The sequence below is a fragment of the Coptis chinensis genome, chromosome 7, assembly GCF_015680905.1.
Source record: "Coptis chinensis isolate HL-2020 chromosome 7, ASM1568090v1, whole genome shotgun sequence".
Classification (NCBI taxonomy): domain Eukaryota; kingdom Viridiplantae; phylum Streptophyta; class Magnoliopsida; order Ranunculales; family Ranunculaceae; genus Coptis; species Coptis chinensis.
The window spans coordinates 22,497,255-22,508,300 of record NC_141462.1 but is presented as its reverse complement, the minus strand read 5'-3'; positions in this window follow the sequence as shown (position 1 = coordinate 22,508,300).

Genomic DNA, 11,046 nt, shown 5'->3' with positions numbered 1-11,046 from the left:
GAAGGTGAATAAGTGACAGGATAATGTGAGGTGGGTGAATGGTTCTCAGCAAGAGCTCTCAAGTCTATATCATCAGAAGTTTTTAGATATGCAAGACAATCTTCAATAGGTGGGTTAGAAGCTAAGAATCACTAGGATATTGGGTGAAAAATTCTTCTTCTGTCATGGCGTCAATGCTAGAACTTTCGAAGGAAAGAAATTGGTGCATCTGATTATCAGGAAACGTGTTGCCGAAATAATCTTGAGCTAAGCTCTCGATCATGCTAACCTCTCCATTGACAGTCATATTTGGGAATTGTTGCATCGTTTTAAAAATATTTACCTCAACAGAAAGATGGCCAAAGGACAAGAACATTGAACCATTGCGGCAGTTTATGAGCGCGTTGGCAGTAGCCAAGAAGGGACGCCCTAAAATGATAGGAATAGAGTTGTTAGCAACTTTTGTGTCAAGGATCACGAAGTCGGCCGGATAGTAGAAATCCTGAACCTTAACAAGCACGTTTTCAACAACACCCTTAGGATACTTAATAGACTGATCATCTACTTACGACGTCATTTTAGTAGATTGTATCTCTTGTAGACCTATTTGTTTATAGAGATAATAAAAGAGTAAGTTAACACTCGCCCCCAAGTCTAATAGAGCAGTTGTCGTGTGAGTATCCCCTAAGGTGCATTGTACAGTAGGACGCCCAGGGTCCTTATACTTAATAATTCCATTATGTTCGGATAAAGTTGGAAACTGTTTAGTAAAAAAGGCGTCTTTAGGAATACTTGTTTTACGCCTAGTAGTACATAACTCTTTTAGAAACTTAGCATGTTGTGATAACTTTTTAATAGCTTCGAGAAAAGGTAGGTTTATCGTTAGATTTTTAAAAATTTCCCTAATCTCGTCAAAATTTGTATCCTTGTTTAACATGGCTAATCTCTGGGGAAACGGTAGTTTCTCTCTATATTTAGCATATGGATAAACAGGATGTTTAACCTTGGCCTTTTGTTTCTTAGGTTGTGGTTTAACTGGTACCTCTACAGGTAGGAGTGTAAAAAAAAAACCGTTGACCCATCATCCGATAGGGTACCCGGTTTTCACCCGCCACCCAAACCCGCACCGACCCGAAAATAGACCCACCCTGCCCCGCCACCGTTTTTGTGCGGTCGGGCTATGGGTGTAGGTTCTATGCTCAAACCCGACCCGTCAAACCGCCCAACCCGTACCGTGTCAAAAGTCGTTGACCCAACCCCGTTGACCCACACAATTTCAATATTCTAACTCTAATATTTTTGTATTTTGTTTATAATTTCTTTCAACTTTTGTAGGAATTTGATAGATATGAATACAAACTTATGAGTTCAACATCAATTTCACATATTCAAGTTTGAACATTGGGAAAATATCAAAAGTTTAAATTCAACTTTCAAATTTTGGAGAAAATAAATCATTCATCTTTGTATTAATTTCGAATTCTTTTAGTTATATTTTATTGTTTTGTACCATAGATCCTTGCTCCCATCTTCATTTTATCATACTATGGAAAATAATCAATTTACAAATGGTAAATCACGATAAATAAGTTTCAAATTTACAGATATGGTTTTGGGTTCAAATTCAAGTTTTTTTTATTTTTGTTTATTTTTTATTGATTGATTCAATTTTTTTCTCTATGCTGTGAATTGGAAATATATTACTTGCAGAATTAGAAAGTTTTTTTTTTAGTGAAATTGGGTTAAAATGATAATTTCCACCCGACCCAAATGACCCGCCCCGTAAGCTAACCCAACGGGCCGGGTGATGGTACTAAGACATGACACTTCAACCCACCCCACCCCGACCCATCACTATTTGACCTGCAGTTGACCCGGCCCACCCCGTATTACACCCCTATCTACAGGGGTAGAATCTTCAGTTTCTATTTCGGTATCTAGTAAGTTTTCATTTGTTATGACTACTGGTGGTGTAACAACGGGCATAGTTACTGCGTTATCAACCACTTTGCCAGAACAGAAAGTGGTGATAGCATTTAACTCACCTACGTTTCCATTTTCATTACTAGTATTATTGGTTACTTCAAAGGCTGTGTTTGGCATTTTAGGATTAGGTATAGCTTAACCTAGAAACACACCTTTTGGTTGTACTTTCTCTTGGGTTAACTGCTATAAGGAATGTTGGATGGACTGTAAAATCTGTTGTTGGGTTTGCATGAAGGCTTCGAAACGATCCGGTTGTAGATGTGTAGTTGTTGTAGGTGGTGTGATAGGAACTATCTCACGTTGATTATTAACAGGTGGTTGTGATAGTTATTATTAACCGGAATGATACCTCTATTAGCATTATAATTATTATTGTTATAATTATTATAATTACCTTGTCTTTGTCCTTGTCCTTGTCGTGGTGGAGCTTGGTTGTAGTTGTTCGCTGGCCTAACATTTTGATTATTAAACCTTGGAGGTGTAACTTGTTGATTATTTCACCAACCGAAGTTGGGGTTTTGTCGCTAAGGTGCGTTAGGTTCGCTATTAATGGAACAAACATTGTCCGGTTGTGCAGATGGTTGTTCATAGACTAGAGGACAATAGGAGTCGGGATGCGTAGGACTCAAACAGAAATTACATGGAATAGAGTTGACATTCATGAAAGGGGTAGGCTTTTGTTGAACAGAAATAGCTTCTGCCTTTTTAGTGAGAGATTCAATTAAAGTTTTAAGCTTAGGATCGGATTTAATCTCAAACATATTGGCAGCCTTAATTGTTGAAGAAGAACTAGCAGAGCGAGGGATATCGTCACTCCTCCCCCTCCCCCCCTCGTTATTATTACGCTTTGTTTGATATTCTAAAAACCTATAAGCCTCTGAGGCTCCTTTACTGAGGAAACTGCCCCCATTCATTATACCAAGGACCTCTTTGTGATGGTGTAAAAGCCCCTTGAAAAAGGCACGAACTAACGTGTCTTTCGCAAGGTTATGGTGTGGACACTCTATAAGAAGATCAGTGAAACGATTCTAGACCTCTAAAAAGGATTCATGAGGATTCTGGCTGAAAAAAGAATCTTGTAAAGTATTTCATCTGTCTTCGGTGGTGGGTAAAACCTTTCCATAAACAATTGAGCAAATTTGGCCCATGAGTCCACAGAATTAGGTGCTTGGGCAGTTAACCAAGACGCGCCTTATCGGCTGGGGTGAAAGAAAACACCTTCAGTTTAATTTGTTCTGCGCCTACCGTAGGATGATGGAATGTGGTAAGAACTTGTTCAATCCTACGCATATGCTGATAAGGTTTCTCATGGTCTAACCCATGAAAAACTGGTAACAAATTAAATATATTCAGGGGGATTCGGAAATCCCCCACTGGGTCTGCAAGAACGATACAAGACTTAGGTCTATCGTTCAGGGCTTTGTAAAAGTCAGAGAGAGGAGTCTCTCTTTCATCAGCCATTATTTCAAGTGTAGTGTGTGGTATAATAGATAGGTGTGTGTGTTGACGTTCACGATAGATTATGTTAGTCGTTTTTTCTTTACTTGACCTTAATCTCTGCAAGTCTAAGTCTAATATTAAAGAAACATGGCAACAGTCAAAACAACCCTGATATGCTAGAATAAATCATCTAACAGGAGAGGCGAGGAGTGGAAGAAGGAGTGCCTGAATGTCTCCTTGCTACACGTTTGAATAACGTCTTGTATACGCCATTTCAGTGTATTCAAGCAGATAGCAACACTGAATAACTTGAAAAAAATAAAAGTTTGAACTAACCTGTTAAATTGGGCTTATGCAAAAAAAGGCGCGGTGCGCGCTTGGAATTTGCCTAACAAGGGCGTGGGGCGCGCTTCAAATTGGTTTGAAATGGGCGCAGGGCGCGCTTAGAATTTGCCTAAGAAGGGCACGGGGCGCACTCTTTGTAATCCTGCGAAAAAAATTAGTTTCTGAGCCAAACAAACACAGTTAGAGCCAAACAAGGGTGGGTGGGTTTAATGGGATTTGGGTAGGATTAACAATACTAAAGGAAATACATTTAAACAAAACTAAGATGGCAGCAGCGCCATTTGATAAACGTAAAAAGTTATAGTTTTACCTAGACTTAACTAATTAAACTCAAGAATAAGTAAAACGATTAAATTTTACTCTAATGTATCAAAGTTCTACTCTCGTTATCAATGCAATATGTGGAGAAGAGAATTCGTTCCACTCCTAGTTCGTTTAAACGTAAGATTTCCTAATTCATTAATTCTAACAAAAACGATGAGAGTAATGGATTGAAATTATGCTAAGACGGTGATTTAACTAATTTAGATGTTATGATTTAAAATACGACAATTCAAAACTATGATGTGAATATGGGAAGGAATTAGGGGAATTTGATTCCATCTTGATTCGACTTAATAAACTAGCATAGAATTCGTTGTAATCCTAATCTTTACGTTTTCATGTAAATGTTGGGTATTTCTAATCCCTAATTATTCATGGCAATCTATACAAACTAATAATTAGCATGTGAAGCAATTAAACACATTCTTATGGTGAACTAATTACTTTCTAGAGTGGAATAGATTATTACAACTATTTCAATGCTAACACAATCAAGTTTTCATCAAAGCTTCCTCAAACCCCTATAATAGAGGTTTTAGCTTTGATTCATCAAACTATCATTCATAGAATAAAAACAATAAGAACAAGACATTATTGAAAGAATAATAATTGCTTTATTAACCTAATTGAAAAAGTCTGATGATTCAAAACTATATTAAAACTAAGTACTGACTAATTAATTAAATCTAATCTATCTTATGGATCTAATTTTGGATCTTTTAAGAGTTTGGCCTTAGTCCTCTTTATATAGAAGAGGCTAGGTCTACAAATTCGTGCATGAGCTTTGGAGCCATGTTTTGGGCCATAAAATCGAGCCCAAAACCTCGTTACTTCAGTCCACATAGGGGTTTTCTGCTGGAAATGGCTTCAAGAGCCTTTTTGTCCACTTCTACTCCTCTGATTTGATGAAGGCCTAGACCATTAGAAAGCTCATTTTGACATATGGTAAACCTAATTCTGAGGTCTGAGTCTAAAGATATGGCCTGCGGAAGTTCTATTGACTTCTGTGCACTATTTCTGCCCATTGACTTTGACTTTTTAGCTTTGACCAGGCTTTAAAAAGGTTTTTTCTCCTTGAATCTTGGCTTTTATTCATAGAACTTCTTAGCAACCAACCTTTGCTCCTTTATCTCACAAAAGGGACGCATTTCTTCACATATTCGACTCCAATGCCTAAAATACACAAGAGCATGATAACAGTACTAACTCTTACTTATTAATCACATAATTGGTCTAAAAGTAATATTGTTAAAGGGTTAAAACTACAGTTTTGGGCTCTTATCAGACAGCCTTCCACAAGAGTTTACATAGCAGAGCTAGATTAAAGAGATAAGAATCTCTAAACCCTAACCCCCATCAGCTTTAGGCATACATAACTTTTCCCAGGTGCATAAATGAATAGCATTACTATCAGCATCATTCCACCAGAAATTATGACAAACTTTATCCATTTTAGAGGTGATATCAAGAGGTAGATAAAATGTTGACATGGAGTAAATAGGTTTTGCCTATGCAACAACCTTAACTAGGGTAGCCTTACCTGCCTGTGAAAGCAGTTTTCCTTGCCAATTTGAGATAGCCGCTCATACCTTATCCAAAAAAAAGCTAAAGTCCAAGATTTTTGATGTCGAGAAAATAATGGGAGAACCCAAGTATTTATCTCTCACAGACATAGGTCTCACCTGAAGGGTATGCATTACAACTTCTTGGATGTCTTGAGAAGTACCTCCACTAAAAAGAATAGTAGACTTATCCAAATTCACCATCTGACCAGTGGCATTACAATAAAGGTCCATAATCTTCTTGATTTTGTGAACTTCAAAAGGGGAAGTTTTTCCAAAAAAAATTAGATCGTCAGCATAAAGCATATGTGAAACACTAGGTGCTCTCCTCGAGATCTTAATGCCAAAGATATCTTGTGTAGTGTGGGCCTGAAGAAGAAGTCTTGACAAGGCCTCGGTGAGAATGATGAAGAGATAGGGGGACAAGGGATCCCCTTGTCTAAGTTCCCTCAAAGGTGTGATAGTCCTAAGGGGGGACCCATTCAACAAGACATTATACTTCACTGTAAATATGCAGAATTCTACTAGACTTGTCCACTTGCTCGAGAAACCCAGTTTAACCATGATAGCAAGAAAAACTTCCCAATCAACTCGATCATAAGCTTTCGACATATCAACTTTAAGAGCAAACAAACCCAGTTTATTCTTCTTAGCCCTTTTTATCTTATGTACAATCTCATGAACCACTCCTATATTATCTCCAATAGATCTTTTGGGAGCAAAATCCCCTTGATTAGGTGATATAAACTTGAGTAGTAAACATCTCAGCCTATTTGCAAGGATCTTAGAAATAACCTTGTAAGAGACATTACAAAGGTTAATAGGTAGGGCAGGGAATCGGGTCGGGTTTGACCCGAATCCGATCCGACCCGAACCTAAATAGTTCGAGTTCAGGTCGATTTTTATATCCGTTTATTTATTCAGGTCGAATTCGGGTTCGGATATATTTTTTGGGCTTTTTTTGAATTTTTAGTGTTATCCGATCGGGTTCGAGTCGGGTTCGGATATTAAATTTCGGATATAATCTGGTTCGGGTTCGAGTTCGGATATTATGAAACTATTCGGATTCGGATATAGCCATATCCGACCATAGCCATATCCGACCCGAACCCTGCCCTACTAATAGGTCTGTAATGAGAAGTATTTGAGGAGCAATCAATCTTAGGAATCAAAGAAATATAAGTTTGATTAAGGTATATTCCAAACATGCCAATATTGAAAAAATATTGTACCATCCTCACTAGATCCTCCCCAATACTTTTGATAGAACATTACAGGAAAGCCATCAGGCCCAGGAGCTTTCAAACCACCCATACTCTTCACAACCTTTCTAATCTCAGTTCTAGATGGACATCTAGTTAGATAAACATTTTCAGAGATAGAGATACAAGGTTCAAAAAAATCTAGGATGATGTCAATGGAAGGTAGAATAGCTGGATTTGGTGGAGGTCTAAAAGTATCCTCAAAAGATGAAATGAACTCTTGTACAACTCTTGGAGTATTTGCATCACGGCTGTGAAACTGCAATAGTGCATTGTGATCTCATACCCAGTAATATTTTTTTAGATGAAAACATGACTGAACATGTTGGCGACTTCGGGATTGCAAGGATTCTTCTTAATAATCCCCCAGAAAGCGCTTAGGTAGCACCATTAGACTCAAAGGGTCTATAGGCCGGCTTGTTGGGGAAAACGATACCAATCGATTCCCACTAAGATAGTTTGAATATGAACACTCTAAACTCTAATCGAAAATCTAAGCTTTCACTACAACCAACAATCTCTATTCTAACCAATGGAATTAACTATCACAAACAAGCAATAACAATATAAAGTAAAGCATACCACAATGAGACACAAGATATAACGTGGTTCAGCCAATTATGCCTATGTCCACAAGAGCCAATCCTTTTATAAGTATGGGGAAGGAAGATTACAATCACTCCTCACAAGTATCTCCAACTTACTAGATATATCTTCACTTATCTCTATCTTTACAAGTTTTTTCTCTTTGGAAGGGTTTTCTCTTAATTTTGGTTGTACTCAAAATTGGTTTCTCTCAAAAACTTTTGTTGCTCAAAAACCTAACTTTGGTTTTATAGTATTCTGAAATTTCGGCGAGTTGCAAAATTCTGATTCTAATCGACATGCCAATGTCGAATTATTAGGTCCCGAACAACATGGTGAGGTCGAGATGTTGTTTCTCTAAACAATGTGTGTAGATTAGGGGGGTCACTTCTTTTTTTCCAAAAACCCAATTTTTTTGAATTTTGATCCGATATTTTTCCGAATTTGGCAATGATATTTATGTTCCGATATCCGATTTTTTTCAAAAAATAATTAGATCGGAATTGGATATGTTTTCAAAATCCTATCTGATCCGATTTTCGATTAATTTCCGAATTTTTAGCATATAGCGATATATTTCATATAGTTACTAAATTAAAACTGCAGATAGTTTACAAACTAAATAAAAACCATAAAGAAGTAGAACTAATATTGTCTCTCTCACAACTTCAAGAAATCAATATTGTCATTCTAGTACATGTCTCAATTTCTCCAATCTTCATATTTACTGAATTAATGCATTAACATGAAGAAAAAACTTGCTGAATGAATGTGTTAAAAGGTCTAAGTTGTTTACTGAATTAGTACATTTTAAAATGATTGCTAAATAAATGTATTAACTGGATAAAAAATGATTATCCTAAATGAGAATCCGATTATATAATTCAAATTTCTGATTAACTTTCGAATTTTGCAAATTCTGAAATTTTAGAAAATTTTCCGAACTTTCAGAATTCGGAAAAAAAAATTGTCATCCGAAAAATAATTGGATCGGATTTGGAAAGGATATTGCCATCCGAAAAAAATTAATTTTTTTTCTGAAAGCCCTTTATCCGATCCGATCTGATCCGAAGTCACCACTAGTGCAGATCATGGGAAGCTATGTCAAACTTTCAATAGTGTTTGCTCTAACGACGGTTGCAGACCACTCGAGCTCCTTACGAACGATGGCATGAGATCGTCCCAGCCACATGTGGATGATGCCACCAAGTCGTACCATCGCATGGTGAGGGACCCCAACATGGCTATATAGCTCAAGGTAACTAACCTCTGCATTTGTGTTGCTCATAACCACATAAAAGCACTACTAATTTCAATTTTTTTTATGTAATATTTTCCTTCTCTCTTTTCGTATTGATACCTTCCTCATACAAGTTGTTAACAAAACTAGTTTCTTATTTTAAGTAATATTTTCCTTCTCTCATTTCGTCCAGTGTTGATACCTTTTCCTAATAATAAGTTGTTAACACATATTTGTACAAGCACACTAAGGGTTTAATGTTTTCAACGCAGAATATGGGATGGGTGGAAAAGTTTCTCACAAAGCGGATACGTACAATTATGAAATACTCTTGCTTGAGATGTTTATTGGGAAGAAACCAACGGACGAGATGTTCACTGGTGAACTTACTCTGCAAAAGTGGGTCACCACAATGGTCCCTAATCAAATTAGGGATATTATAGGTGTTGAATCTGTACAAGAAGATAAGAAGCCTTGCTCGGTTTCCCATTCTGAAAAATGGTTTAACTTGTGTAGCTAACTCACCAGAGGATCAACCTTCCATGAGAGAAGTCTCATCTATGATTACAAATGCATAAAATAAGTTATTATCATATAAGTTTTTGTTGTGACTCAATAATGATGCAAATGAGTGAAGTTCAATATAAGGGAGTAAGAGAGGAATTTTTATTATGAGTGTTAGATAATGGGAGGAGGTTTGCCTTTATATAGATGAGGTAACCTCCTCCAAGATAGGAAACGTATGTTACATTAGGTAACGTCTTCATAGATAACTAATATACTTCATGGTGCGTGGGCAGCCACATTAAACCTATAGATTATAACACTCCCCCTTGGATGTCCACCATTTCTAAGTATATTGCCTCATTAAAACCTTACTAGAAAAACCCTGTGGGAAAAATTTGTGTGAAGGAAAAAGAGTACAATTTTTAAGTAAACTTAGATCTGGTGTTTGGACATGTTTAATGTTGTCTCATTAAAACCTAGCTTGCTAGAAAAAACCAGTGGGAAAATTTTGATCTAAGGAAAAAGAGTACAACGCATTAGGTCCCTATATGTATACTCCCCCTGAGTTTAACAAGACTGATTTTGTACCCTTCTCATTCCAATATTAAAGACATGCTTTCTGAATGCAGTGGTTGGTAAGGCTTTCGTGAAAAGGTTAGTTGGATTGTCACAAGATTGAATCTTTTGGATATCAGTGATACCTTTCTTTTGAAGTTCGTGAGCATAGAAAAGCTTCGGTAGAATGTGCTTTGTACGATCACCTTTGATGTAGCCTTCTCTCATTTGAGATATGCAAGTGGCATTGTCTTCATATATGATTGTTGGCTTGTCTGTGACAGCTGGCAATCCACTTGAGCTTCTTATATGTGTGATAATTGATCTCAACCAGAAACATTCTCGAGCCATTTCATGCAATGCTATGATTTCAGCATGATTTGATGAAATAGCCACCATGCTTTGCTTGTTGGATCTCCATGAGAAAGTTGTGTTGCCATTTGTGAAAACATAATCATTTTGAGATAGAGCTTTGTGGGGGTCAGATAGGTATCCTGCATCAGTGTAACCTTGAATTTGTTTCCTATTCGATAAGCCTTTGGAATAGAATAATCCCAAGTCTTTAGTGCCCTGGAGATACCGGAAGATGTGCTTGACACCATTCCAATGTGTTTTTGTTGGTTCCTTGCTGAATCTGGCTAGTAAATTTACTGCAAAAGAAATGTCAGGTCTTGTCTGTTGTGACAAGTATAACAAAGCACCAATGACACTTAAGTATGGTATTTCTTGACCAAGTATTGCTTCACCCTCTTCTCTGTGGCAGAAAGGATCTTCTTTGAATTTAGAGTCCTTACAACCATTGGAGAACTAAATGGATGAGATTTATCCATATTGAATTTTTTTTTTCAATATCTTCTCAGTATACGTAGTTTGATGGACTAGTATTCCATTTTCTCTATGTTCTAGTTGCAGTCCTAGACAAAATTTTGTTCTTCCAAGATCTTTCATTTCTAATACATTCTTTAAAGAATTTGCAGCATTGATTACTTCATTATGAGTTCCAACAAGGTTAAGATCATCAACATAAACAGCAATGATAGCAAAACCTGTGTTTGACTTCTTAATGAATATGCAGGGGAATATAGGATTATTTGTGTATCCTAATTTGATCAAATAATGACTAAGATGCTTATACCACATACGTCTAGATTGTTTCAATCCATATAGTGATCGTTGTAATTTGATCGAATACATATCTCGTTGTTTGCCATTATGGACAACAATTCCTTCAGGAATTTTCATATGGATGTCTGCATCTAAG